The 13,655-nt window shown below is 36.2% G+C and overlaps 1 long non-coding RNA gene across 1 annotated transcript in view; it reads right to left on the bottom strand.

Moving 5' to 3' along the window:
• Nucleotides 1–707: 707 nt before the first annotated feature.
• The window catches only part of LOC119248283 (uncharacterized), a 140,985-nt gene continuing 128,037 nt past the window's right edge, over nt 708–13,655 (bottom strand). The window contains exon 6 of the long non-coding RNA XR_005125894.2: nt 708–980. This is a non-coding gene — a long non-coding RNA (uncharacterized LOC119248283). The remainder of the gene's footprint in view (nt 981–13,655) is intronic.

The raw sequence follows: 13,655 nt of genomic DNA, 5'->3' as shown, positions 1-13,655 counted from the left end.
GATTAGAGACAAATTATATTTCCAATATACCACATACTGAATCCTAATCCTGTTTTGCTCATGATCATCTACTGTGATCCAAGTTAGAAACTTTAGGCATAATTATGTTCTCTTTCTCCATTATCCTCCAAACAATCACAGATTCATGTCAAATTTATCTCCAAAATGCCTCTTGAATTCATCTCATTTTATTCACACGTATTTCCAATCTTTACTTAATGCTTCTATTACCTCACTCATGCAAGTATAATGGTATCTGAAGTTATACTGGCTGCTGCCTCATATTTAAAATTAAGGCACTATTGTGAGTTTTATGTGTGGAATAACCATGCCAGATAGTGGCCTTTCTTGTAGTATCATCTGGAAGAAATATTCCTAGTTAAGCATATTATCACTCTGTTCAGTTTTGCTCGAAGTGTATCTTCTGCTTAGCCTACTGCAGATGCCTGAAGAAGCAGGGGAGTGAGAGAACACTGAACTCCTGGTTATCCCCATTTTCAGAGGCAGATTCACAGATAATTGCACACATTTTTGTTAAGTTCTTACTTTTTTTTTTTAAGATTTATTTATTTATTTATTTATACAAGCACTGGGTACAGTCAGAAGCGCGGGAGGGCGAGAGAATTCACCAGAGCCAGAGCGGGGAGCAGAGCAGGCAGAAGGACCGAAGTACACTACTGAGGGGAGCAGCGGGCGGCAGGAGAGGTCTGCGCGCCATGTGGGACCCTCCTCTGGTGGCCGGGGAGCAGCCGGGGATCGAACCGGCGCTGCAGAGGCAGAGGCAGCGGGCAGCTTCGCAATCCAGTGCTCAACCTCTGAGCCACCGGGGAGGCCCGAAGTTCTTACTGTTTTTAGCAAGATTCTTGCCTTGAATCCAGAGCCTGTCCTGTTCAACTTTTTCAGGCAATGACTACCCATCCTTCATCTGGGATGGGTGAGGTCAGAAGAATCTTCATTTACTCCAATGATTTTGGAACTTGCTGAAAGCAAAAGGCAGAATTACAGAGGGTGTGGGCTTTCGTTTCAGAACTCAAGTTACAAGAAATATCCTGTTTTCATAATTTATGAATATCAAATAAAATATTAAAGACCTGGTTTATAATAAATGGTTTAAATAGCTTAATTTTATCATACACACTCAGATTATACATTTGATTTAAAAGTTGTAATAGATTAGTGTTCCTGACACTAATCAGGTACCAGGTTAAGAAATATTGTTCATTCAGTACTCCTCTGCACTAAAGGAGTCATTTTCCTGAGTACATCTTCAGGAAATAATTTTCTTTATAGTCTATATATTGTTAGCTTGTCAAGTATTTGAAATGGTGTATTGTGTGAAATATATGAATTTTTGCTCAATTTGATGTTTGTGAGATTCATAGACATTGACTAAAACAGTTGTTCATTCATTTTTGTTTTTATAAAATATTCCATTATATATATATATATGTTAAGAATATGCTTCAAGTGCTTTATCTATCTCCTTTTTTTATACATTTAGTTTGTGTCTAGTTTTTTCCCCCCACACAAGTATTCTTAAGCATCCTAATGTAAATGTGCAACAGTATTTTCTAGGTAATTATGCAACTAAGGAAGTCCTTTACTAAAGGAGCATAAATCTTGGATCAGAAATGCAGAATCTTAGAGTATGAACTCTTTCAACTTGACTACATGTTGCAAGATTGCCAATTTATATTCCAATGTATAGTCCTGCCAGCAGTGTAGAAGTGTTTTGGCTGCTTCCTATCCTCACCAACACTTTATTTTTAAAGCTTTAAATTCTTCTCTGTATAACAGATATTGTCAAAGCTGGACACAATTGGAATGAAAAGGACAGATTTTAATCAGTAATATGCTACTGCAATAGGAAAAAGAGTTTGTCCAATGTAAACTGAACTCATTTTCCACATTTACAGAGGTGACTGGGCATTAAAAGAGAGAATGAAGAAACAGGGATGGGGCTAGTGAGGCTTCAATATCAACTCAGGGAAGTGAAAAATTACAAACGTTGTGAAGGGAGTTGGTCTGTGTGTTGATAGTGGCTCAACTATGCTAGACATCCCTCCCACAGGGAATGTGGGCTTGGTCTTCAGGTGATGGCTAAAACAAACACACTGTTTCAGTTGGATTGAGTTTTTTCAGGCAAGTTTTAGGAGGGGTTAGAATCATCCTGGTGATATGGCCTCAAAAAGTTAGAAACGATATTAGGATAATGAACTAGAAATTGTTCTTTGGAGTGAGAAGATGCAATTCCAGATCTTGGCTACCCTACTGTGTGATCTTGGGTAGCTCATATAAACCCTCTGAACTTCAGGTGTGTTATCTATAAAACGGGAATACCAATGCCCTTTACAACTCAGAGTTACTGCAAACATCAAGTGAGATAATGTGGACAAAAGTGAATCTTTAACAAAAATATTTTCCAGTTATAATCGATTACTTTTTTCTTATAACTACAAATAGATAATCATGACATAAAGACTTTAAGAATAACAAAGAAAAAAATAGCGGTGATTTTTTTTTAAACTAAAACCTGTTTACAAACCAGTATTACCTCAATTAAAAAAAAAAAAGAAAACCAGTTTTCATGAGGATATAGTTGTTATTGAATTAACTTTATAATTATTTTTCTGCTCTCTCACTTTCAGCCCACAGTTTACATAGTTAAATTACATATAATTTATATTTCTGTCTGATTCCCAGCTGGATGAGATTCTAGGACTCATGTTAATACAAAAGACATTCCTTGGTGTTTACAACTGAAAGCTTAAACCTAGTTTTATTATCGTATATATTAATGTCTTCCTCCCAGCAGAACATAAGCTTTCATTTACACCTGAGTCTCCCTACAACAGTTGAGTCACCAGCCAGCTTTTACTCTCAACCCAACTGGTTGAGATTATGTGCGTATCCAGTTTTCATTGGAAAAACAAGCTTCAGAAGCAGGCTACCATGATGCAGAGTTTTTATATCACAAAAGACTTTTGTCTTTGTGCTTTTTTTTTTTTATTTTGTCCCAATAATTTGCCTTCTTATCCCTTATCAGTTGGTAGGAAGAGAAAGAAAATGTTATGCAATTTTTCTTTCCATTCATAATCATTTATCATTACTAAGTGCAGTCTTTGTGCCAGCCACTAAATAAAGAGATTTACACATTTACTTACTTTCATTCTAAAAGTAGCCTTCTGAAGTAGATATTATTATGAGTTCTGATAAACTTCACATAGACAATAGGTGGAAGAGATGTTTTTAAATGCAGATATACGTGACTCTCAAATCCATTTTTCTTCTATACTTCTCTGTAGCATCTTTTATTTGGCAGCCCAGGAATTTTTTTTTTGAAAAAGTAATTGCAGTGACTGCCTGGCAATCTCTTCTTGAAGCCCTCCAAATTTCCCAGCTGGGACCACTTAATTCCCACCTGCTAATTCTATCTCTTCTCAGCTGCAGGGAACCTCTCTTTAAAAAGCTCTAGGCCAACAGTTGATTGTTCAGCATTTCTTCTTGTTAATCCTGCTGGGCTTTTGTACTTGGGTAAACTTCATTTCTAAATTGATCCTCTTCTCTGTTCCACTAATTGGTGCCTAAGTCCTAATACTGTTCTCTGTTTACACTAATAATTCAAGAGACCTGGAGTCCTTTTTAACTCGTGTGTGTGTGTGTGTGTGTGTGTGTGTGTGTACACTTGTGCACGTGTGCATTTGGTTTGGTTTGTAATTATTTAAGTTTCATCACCTTTGGAGGTCTGATAATTTCTTCTAGATTTATCATATATTGAACTTGGTCTAGGTTCCTATGCAACTAGCAAGTGGCAGAACCAGTATTCAAATTTTGAAGCTCACTGCTTCAAAGACTGTGCTCTTAAACACATGTTGAGTTGCTTCATTTTTCATAGCAAATAAATGTTGGATAGTTCTTATTTTCCAAAATAAGTATCATTCCTAACCCTAAATTATTTCAATGACTACTTTATTCTCTAAATGGTTACACTACCATTTTGTATTAAAGGAATAAATGCAGAAATGTTTTTCCCTTTTCTCTTTCATAGAAGCTGAGAAATTTATTGTATCATTGAAATAACTTTTTTCACTCCTTTAATTTGCAAAAAATTTACACTTCCCGGAGGAGGCTTCGGGACTACAGGAATTCACAGGCATCTCAAATTGCCTCAAAAGTACCATTTTTCGGGCCTCCCCGGTGGTGCAGCAGGTTGAGCGCAGTGCTGAGAAGGGGTCCGCAGCCTCTGCAGTGCAGGTTCGATTTCTGGCCAGCCAAGAAGATACACACATGGTGTGGCAGACCTCTCCTGTCTTGCTCACTGCTCACCTCAGCAGTGTATTTCAGTAGATCTGACTGTTCTGCTCCCCACTCCATCTCTGGTGAATCCTCTCACCCCCCCACACCTCTGGCCTATTCCCCAGCTGTTGTATAAATAAATTGAAAAAAAATCTTTAGAAGGGACTCTTAGCCCGGCCAGGTTTTTATCTGCCTTTAGCATTTCTGTTAATCAGTGTCTTTGCAAACAAGTGATTGCTTTTTATGTTTCCTTAAACTTTAGTCTCTATCTCGATTGCGCCCATATTTTCACCAGACAGGGTCATTACAATGTCAGTATATAGGACAGTGTGCATAGAAATTTGTTTTAAAATAAGGTTTTGAAATTTATCACAGTTTCTGTGTATTTATTAAAATAGTTAGAAAGGCCCTTTCTCTGGTTAATTAATATAATTAATATTAGGAATTATCATTTAAAAAGAATAAGCCATAAACTGATCAATGCAATAATGTTATTGTCTAAGCAACCAAAAAAAATAAAACCTACAATATATTCTTTTTTGTAATGTGATAATAATTCAAATAAGTAGTCCATATAAAAGTATTACAGAAGCAACAAGAATAAAAAAATTGCAATTAGAAGCAACATGAGGGCCCCCTCGATGGCACAGCAGTTGAGCGCTGGGTTGCAAAACTGCCCGCAGCCTTTGCAGCGCCAGTTCCATCCCCTGCCACCAGGCGAGGGTCCCACATGGCTTGCAGACCTCTCCTGCAAGCCCGTTGCTCCCCTCAGCAGTGTATTTCGTCAATCTGCCTGTTCTGTTCCCCGCTCTGTCTCTGGTGAATTCTCTCACCCTCCCGCGCTTCTGACTGTACCCAGTGCTTGTATAAATAAATAAATAAATAAATATTTAAAAAAAAAAAAAAAGACAACATGACATTGTCAACCACAAATTCCCTAAAAGATAGGAAGGAAAGAGGTAAAGGAAGAAATGACAGGAGAGAGGGAGAGTGGAGGGAGACAGTTGAGGAGGGAAGGAGCCCCTCAGTTCATCCAGCAAATCCTAGTATTACTGAAGTAGGGGGGAGAATACCACTTTGACTGAATGTTAAGAGTGTCTCAGAAGACGTTTAGGGTCTAGGTGGAATGATCTAAAGCCAATCTTAACATACAGGAACCTGCTTCCTCTGATTAAAGCTCCTGATATAAACTTCAACATTAATGCACACAGGGAGTGTAGGATATTTGAAAACACTTTTGGCATGTAAAGCATTACTTGAAAAGGAAAGGGTTTCCCCAGTTATCCTGAAAACTCTTTACTCAGTTAAACAAGGTATTGTGCTGAGAAGAGGTTATTGAGAAATATACTGTTAAAAAATTAGATTTAGGGCCTCCCTGGTGGCACAAAGGGGTTAAGATGCAACCTATGAAGCTATTCGCAGGCACTGCAGCACGAGTTCAATTCCTGGCCAAGGAGATACCCACATGGAATAGCAGACCTCTCCTGGCTCACCCACTGCTCCCCTCAGCAGTGTATTTCAGTAGTACTCCCTGTTCTGCTCCCCACTCTGTCTCTGGTGAATCCTCTCATCTCCCACACCTCTGGCCTGTATCCCAGTTCTTGTATGCATGATTAAATAAATATTTTTTAAAAAATTAGATTTAGGGGACATTTCTGAAGCAAGTGGTGAATTTATTTTATGGTTGCTACAAATAGAAAAAGTAAGCAATATAGTGTAATGGTAAGCAGATACAGTATAATGATTGATATAGAAAGTCTGTGTTCCTAGTTCCAACAATTAAGGAAAGGAATTTTAGTTCTGAAGATGAGAATTCCAAGGCTTGTACTTTTGCTAGCAAAAGAAGAAAAATTGTCTTCAATATCAATATGTATTTTATAATGATTTTAGTGATAGTTATTCTAAGATATAACTCTGACTCTTACTTTCCATAAGATTTTACCGAGTTTAAGCAAATGTTATACATTAAAATGAACATTTGTTTCCTAAAATTGACTGAGAAATCAGAAGCTAGAAAGAGCCTTTGAGCTCATATAACTCTGTGTTTTCCCAAATATGCTGATCATCAGATTTACTTTGAAGGTAGGGAGCTTTCTTTCCCCAGACATCTCCACCAGAGATTCTAATTCAGTAGATGTGAGATATTGCCCAACAATAAAATTTGTTCCAGGGGTTTAATCTCACATTTGGAAAACATAAATTCAGTCAAACGGCATAGTGGAAAAGTACTAAATTTAGAATTAATAGATCTGCATTTGTTCTGAATTTCCTATTATTATTTTTTTAGGAGTTCATGAGAAAACCAGCACATTGTAAATTTTAAGACCCTAGTTTATTTTGGAGTAGGAATCCTTAAATCACTTGGCAATATCACAAATGTCTTGACCAAATTGGGTCATGGAAACTAATTATTTGCTTAAAAGTACTTATCTCTTTAGGAGTTTATTTTTTACTTATTTTAATATTAATTTATCCTAATTCATTCACAGTATTTTTGAAACTCATATTTAAAGGAAGATATTTCTGTCAATTTACTTTGATAGAAAAAAAATCAAAATTATCATTTCAACAAATATTAATCTTTGTTTTCTGATCACAATCTTTGTGCCAGTCACTGAGATAAGTATTAATTGCACATTTATTCTGACACCATTAAGAAAGTATTATTATCTCCATATTTTAGTTGCAAAGCTGGGACGACAGTAAAAATTTGTGAGGTTAGAAAAGCAAAGTTTATTGAGTGATAAAGCAATGCTATTCAGCAATATATATGGTTTTTATAAGTGCACATTAGGATGTATAGCAGGAGTTTTGATTTCATTTTGAAGAAACTAAAAAGATGAAAAAGAGAAAGAACATGCCACATACTTTTTAAAAATTTTTTTGAAGATTTATTTGTTTATGCATACAAGAGCTGGGGTACAGGCCAGAGATGCAGGGGAGTGAGAGGATTCACCAGAGACAGAGCAGGGAACAGAACACAGGCAGACTGACTGAAATACACTACTGAGGGGAGCAGTGTGTAAGACAGGAGAGGTCTGCTTTACCATGTGGGTTTCTCCCTGGCTGGCCAGAGATCGAACTCATGCTGCAGAGGCTACGGATTGCTTCATAGTGTGGTGCTTAACCCCTTGTGCCACTAGGGAGGCCCTCCCTGTACTTTTATTTATAATTTTACATGAGACTTCCATAAGCACTTATTTCTCAATTTTTAGGGAAAGGCCAAATATGTATTTCTTTTTAATCTGATATTTTTGTAGAATTGTGCCCTAAAATAGTGACCCTCAAAACACAGATTTTTGAGCATGACCAATTATTTTTAAGTATTATTGATCCATCAGCCTTGTCTATATCTACTTAATGACAAACAGACAAAAATTGGTGGGAGTTGGTCAAATATTCAGATATTTCCTTTCCACTGTTCCAATTATATGTAGGATTTTGGAAATATTTTGCAAATTCTCCTCCTCCATGAATCATACAGGTGTTTATCATTATGAAACACCTGCCCTAATACCCCAAAAAAGTAGGTGTCTTGATAGAAAGTTTAATGGTCTAACATTTATCTGTGAAACATTTCCAGTGTAAATACAAGAGAAGTTATTGTGACCATTGCCAATAGTGCTTCATTCTTGCTTCCAGGTCTTACTCAAAGGGACAGAAAGGTGTCCTAAAAGGTGTCTGTGTTCCTAAAGCAGGCAAAGATATTATAAAATTTCAAAGAAGCAGAGCACATAGAGATTTGGTAGTAGGTATCAATTAAATAGAAATTTTATTTTATCAGTCTTCTCTATGAATATTTGCTGTGTCATGTGAATTAATTTCCATAAATCTGTTTGAACCAATAACTCTTTATAATCAAAGAGGAGAAAACTGCCATAAATTTCAAGAAGGGCTGTTAGATTGCTCATGCTTTTACTTTTCATCATCTCTATTAAAATACATATGTGGTGATTTAGTGAGCAATATAAAATTTTATTGCTGGTAAAGTTTAAATATAGAAATTGGATACAAACATTCCACTCTTTACTCTTCCAAATTCTCATAGAAATAATTTAAAAAGGGTGCAGCAGACCTCTCCTGCTTTGCCCGCTGCTCCCCTCAGCAGTGTATTTCAGTCAATCTGCCTGTTCTGTTCCTCACTGTCTCTGGTGAATCCTCTCACCCCCACACCCTGCACCTCTGACCTTTACCCCAGTTCTTGTATGCATAAATAAATATTTAAAAAAATAATAATGAAAAAAGGAAAACATAGTTGAAAGTGCCTGTAAAAATAAGCAAGGGCATAAGGAATATGTAAAATATGTTTAGAAAATCCTATAGGTATAGAAAAGATGAGACATTTCTGTCTTTGTAGTAAGATGAACTAACCCTCACATGATGATTTATGAATCCATTCTTAGTAACAAGTAATTCAGGAGACATCACTGGCATCCAGATCTACTTATGGCTATTGCTTTGAAGCATGTGAAACCACAAGTTCCCCTTGCACCCCCTCCGCACGTCCCACACCCGCTCGCTGTTCTCCTATATAATGCGTAACTACGCTGACTGCAGCAAGACCGATTTAGAATTTTTCTCCTATCTTCTAGATTGGTGCCATCTGGAATAAAACTTTCTCTCCAAGTACTAACGCTTCAGTAATTTTGTCTTAGATGCACATGGGACACACAAAACTTATTTTGTAGGTTCAGTAACACTTAACTAAATGCATACCTTACCGTCCAAACGTTTCAAAGTTCACTGTATAAGAATGTATCAGGATGTATTTTAAAAAATAAAAGGTGCAATTATTTGTGTTGTTCCATATGTGCATTATGTTAAAAAAAAATCCAGAAACAACAAATTCTGGCAAAGCTGTGGAGAAGAAGGAACCTTCTGGTGAGACTATAAACTGGTCCAGACCCTATAACAGTATGGAGTTATTTCAAATACTAAAAATAGACCAATTATACATAAAATCCAGCAACTCTACCCCTAGATATCTACCAAAGAATGCAACAACATTAATTCAAAGGGATATATGCATTCCTTTGTTCATGCTGCACTATTTATAATAGCCTAGTTATGGAAACAATCTAAGTGCACCCAACAACAGAAGGACTGATTAAGAAAATATGGTATATATACGATGGAATAGTACTCAGCTATTAAATAAAAATACGAACTCTTGTCATTTGCAACATGAATCGAACTTGATGGGATTTTGCAAAGCCAAATAAGTCAGAAAGAGAAAGACAAATACTGGGTGATTTCACTCACTTACGGAATTTAAAGAAATAAAACAAAAGAACTGCCAAGAGTAAACCAAGACAAATCCTAGAATTGAGGCCACAAGAGGGTGAATGTGAATAAAGGTGGAAACACTGATCTGTGTTAAATGACCTTGTGCTTGGTGGTGGGTGGGGTGGTGACATACATCTGAGGAGGTGTGAACTTATATCCCTAAATTATATACAATGTTGTAAACAAATATCACCTCAGTTAAAAATATGCAAAAGAAATAGAATGCAGATAACATTTTAAAACTAGATGGCTGTTATCAGGTGCAAATACCCAATTGCCAAAAGAATGCACGCAGGCATACAGGCACAGTACGTAAATGTATACACACACACACACATACACATTCATTGAATTCAGTACAAAACTAGCTTAGTGGTGAATTTAGATTACTGCAAAACTTAGAGGTTGGGGTGAAGGCATGGACATTAGTTATAGATAAAGAAATTAGGGGATATGTGGAAAAGGTATGCATCTATGCTGTCTATAGACATATAGCACACATAATATATCAGGAGGTAAGAAAGTAAAATTAAAACAGTATGTAGAGAAGCAACAGTCTGTAAAAAATTTTTTTTTATCAATAAAAGGGAGTCAAATACCAAGCAAAAAAGAAAACTCTTTCTACATATACTTTGTTATTCATTTTTCCAAAGGTTAAAGGAATTGGTTCCAGATCAGAATAAAATTTTTCGGTGGCATGTCAGTGTTGGAAAAGACTGTGCATGTGTGGGAGAAGGGAATATCTTGAAACTATACTTTCTGCTCCATTTTGTGTGAATCTGAAGCTACTCAAAAAAGAAAGTCTATTAAACAATGGAAAATAAAGGATAAACCCTTTTTTCTGTAGCCTTGAATAATAATTATGAAATATTTAAAAATAGTATCAATTCCATATCTATAATTACTTGTATACTATAAATTCAGTAATGTTAAAAATACATTCAACTATGTGAGAAATTAAGAATGATCTTATTTATATGCATATACATTGTGAGAAAATTACTTGAAAGAAATACTATTAATCTGGTTCTGCTTATAAATGATATTCATTTAAATATGCTAACAGTTATTTGGAAGAGAAATATAGATTTGCTTGTGAGAAAGGCAAAGGATAACTACTAGTAACATTACTACAGCTGGCATTTGCCAACAATAAAACAAAATGTCTGCAATTAACTGGATTTAGCCTCCATTGAATGCAGTATAACTATGCCATCTGTAACTGATTGCCTAATTCCTTACCCCAGAGTCTTCCTGTCCACTGTCCTCCTTGAGTAAAGTCCTAGTAAATAATATTTCATCCTTTTTCTTACATATTCATGAACATTTTACTGCCCATTAAAGTCAGTGCCCTCGGGAAACTGCCCACATGTTCTATCCTTCAATCCAGACATATATATATCTGTTCTAAACATGAAAAATGTCATCACCACATTGTGCAAAACAGGATATTATCTAAATGTAGAGGCAGTTGTTGAGGTTCTCCTGCATTTCTAGCTTTACTTTTTCAAAATAGAACTTTCTATTAGAAGAAACTATGTGATGCTAGGCTTACTACCATTTAAGATGAGCAGTGATTGCATTAGTAGTGATGATTGTAGATGAAGTTGAAAAATATTTCCAAGTAGTGCCACTGTGTCTGACATTATAATGAAAATACATAATTTGCAATAGAAAAGACATAAATTGCAATTGGGAAACCAGAAGTTGTTTCCATTTCTTTTAATGTATTTTAATGAATTTATATAATTGAATATATTTTATCAATTGTCTATGTTTAAGATTGCTTCCCAACAAATGAGATTGGGTGATAATCTTTTTATTAAGTTATCTTGACCCAATGATATTCATATCTGGTATTTTAGTTCTCAACTCTAATTCTCTTCAAGTTGACTAAGATTTAACTTGTTTAAATTCTCACTTACCACCAAATATATTTGCTGATGGAATCATTTAATCAAAAACACATCTAAATCTAAATTACCTAAATTGTAAGAATAATTGAGCACACTTGAAAAGTAGGCTATATTAAGCTAAATGGTAAACTGTTTCTGTGCATGTTCACAAATTTGTGTTTTTCATAGTGGAAAGATATTAAAACTAGTGATTTTTAATCAAGGCATTATGGCAATTCAGGATGTGACTATATGTATGAAAAGACTATTTTTGATATAGAGAAAAAAATTAAGCAAGATATCCAACTAGGAATTTTCCTAGAGGAAAGTTACAAAGTAGCACATAAACCCTGTATCAAGAACAGCTTCTTTATCCATTTTTTTCATTGATAAAGTAAAAAACATTAAACATCTACTGCCAATAATAACATATTGACCACCATTGCTTCACCACTTAAAGGAAATAAATGTAAAACGTTGAAATGAAAATGAAGATATTAGTATAAATTTAAAAGATAAAACTAAGAAACTAAAAGAGAAAAAAATGTGTTTTTGAAAGCTGATAGCTAACAACTGGGCTACAACAGTGCTACTGGGGGTGGGGGGTGGAATTTTACGAAACATCAGCACCAACTAGAACACATCACTCCATGACTGTGGTAGAAGGAAAGAAAACATGGCCACTCAGAATCATGTCTGAACTTAAAACAAAGACAAGACACTATCTGGGAAAAGCAGTCAAATCTTCCCCTTGCCAAGTTAACATGGCTGCCACTACTTTTTTACTTATGACATCCCTAATGAGAGAGAGAGAGAGAGAGAGAGAGAGAGAGAGAGAGAGAGCGAGCGCGCACTATCATAAAATTTCCCCTGCATTCTGTCAGCATCCAAACTAGAACCAAATAGAGCTTAGTCAGCTGAAAAGACTTAATGTCTCTGTGACAATGGTCAAACAGTTCATGGCTTGGCATTAAGAGTTTGAAGCACTGTGTTTAGTACCTGGAGTGGCACCTTTAAGTCTTGTCCTTTGCAGTTCTGACATACCCAGTAGACTGGATTCTCAAAGAGGTAACAGGAAACTGAACAGACATCTTTGGAAGCCCCTCGTGGACAACCACGGCATGTTTCCTAGCCTACTCCTTAATTCTAGAACTATACGAAGCTATTTACTTGTTTACCCCATCTTCCATACCACTATATTACTTAAGTGTATTAATATCCTCATAAAATAGATGAAATCTGGGTCTTAGGTTAAATCCTTTCCTCAGGAAGCCATTTCATGGTATATCCTTGAGGGGGAGTCTAAAGGACCACCGAAACACCTAGACACCACTGCCAGAAACGCCCCTGTAAGGTTAAATTCCCAGTGTTCTTTGTGGAAGACATGATACAAAATGTTGTGGTGCTGAGGTGAGCAGCTAGAGGCGCTCCTCAGGTCCCACTCTGGAAATGGCTCCTCTCCAGTTAAGAACCCTGAAGTCACTCATGCATTGCCCATGGGGTTCTGGTGTATCAACTGAATGTGAAGCATTAGAAGTAGGGGATAGGACAATAAGTAAGATAGACATTGACCTTTTTCTCAGGAAAAAAATATGCCACAAGTTACACCACTTTGTAAGTACTGTGATGGGGGAGGTGATTACACCTGTTCCAATTGGAAGAGACATAGAGGGACTCCAGGGTGTCCATTTTCATCATAAGAGGGAGGTAGGAAGAAGAGAAAATGAAAGTATTTTGAAGGTATTACTATGAACATCTTCATCTGATGGCTGTAGTCTCTCTGTGAAGTCGGCATGTGGTAATTCTCAGGAGCTAGCAGAGTGGGTGGCAATTGTGGAAAGGTTTCAAACCCTTTTATACAGGAAAAGAATGTTGGTAAAAGAAGCAATGATGCAAGCTCTGTTGACCAGGGAGTTTGCCTGTTAGGTTCACTTTTGCCTCCCATATGTTGGAAATGTGCCTAAGAGATAGTAACTACTTAGATGTATATAGAAGTCTTAGTTCTGTGAAAACAAATATTTTCCACAATATGGTATTCTTTTCCCAGAGGACAGAAGTAGGTTCTTAGCATTTGATTAGAGGTCCTCAAGGCTCTGCATTGCTCTTCAATGAATCTTAACACACACACACACACACACACACACACACACACACACTGGAGTTTTGAGATATCTTAAC

This window comes from Talpa occidentalis, unplaced genomic scaffold (assembly GCF_014898055.3).
Source record: "Talpa occidentalis isolate TD23 unplaced genomic scaffold, MPIMG_talOcc4v2.1 talOcc4.16, whole genome shotgun sequence".
Lineage (NCBI taxonomy): Eukaryota > Metazoa > Chordata > Mammalia > Eulipotyphla > Talpidae > Talpa > Talpa occidentalis.
Note: the sequence above shows the minus strand (reverse complement) of the source record. Positions and strands in the feature narration are given on the sequence as shown.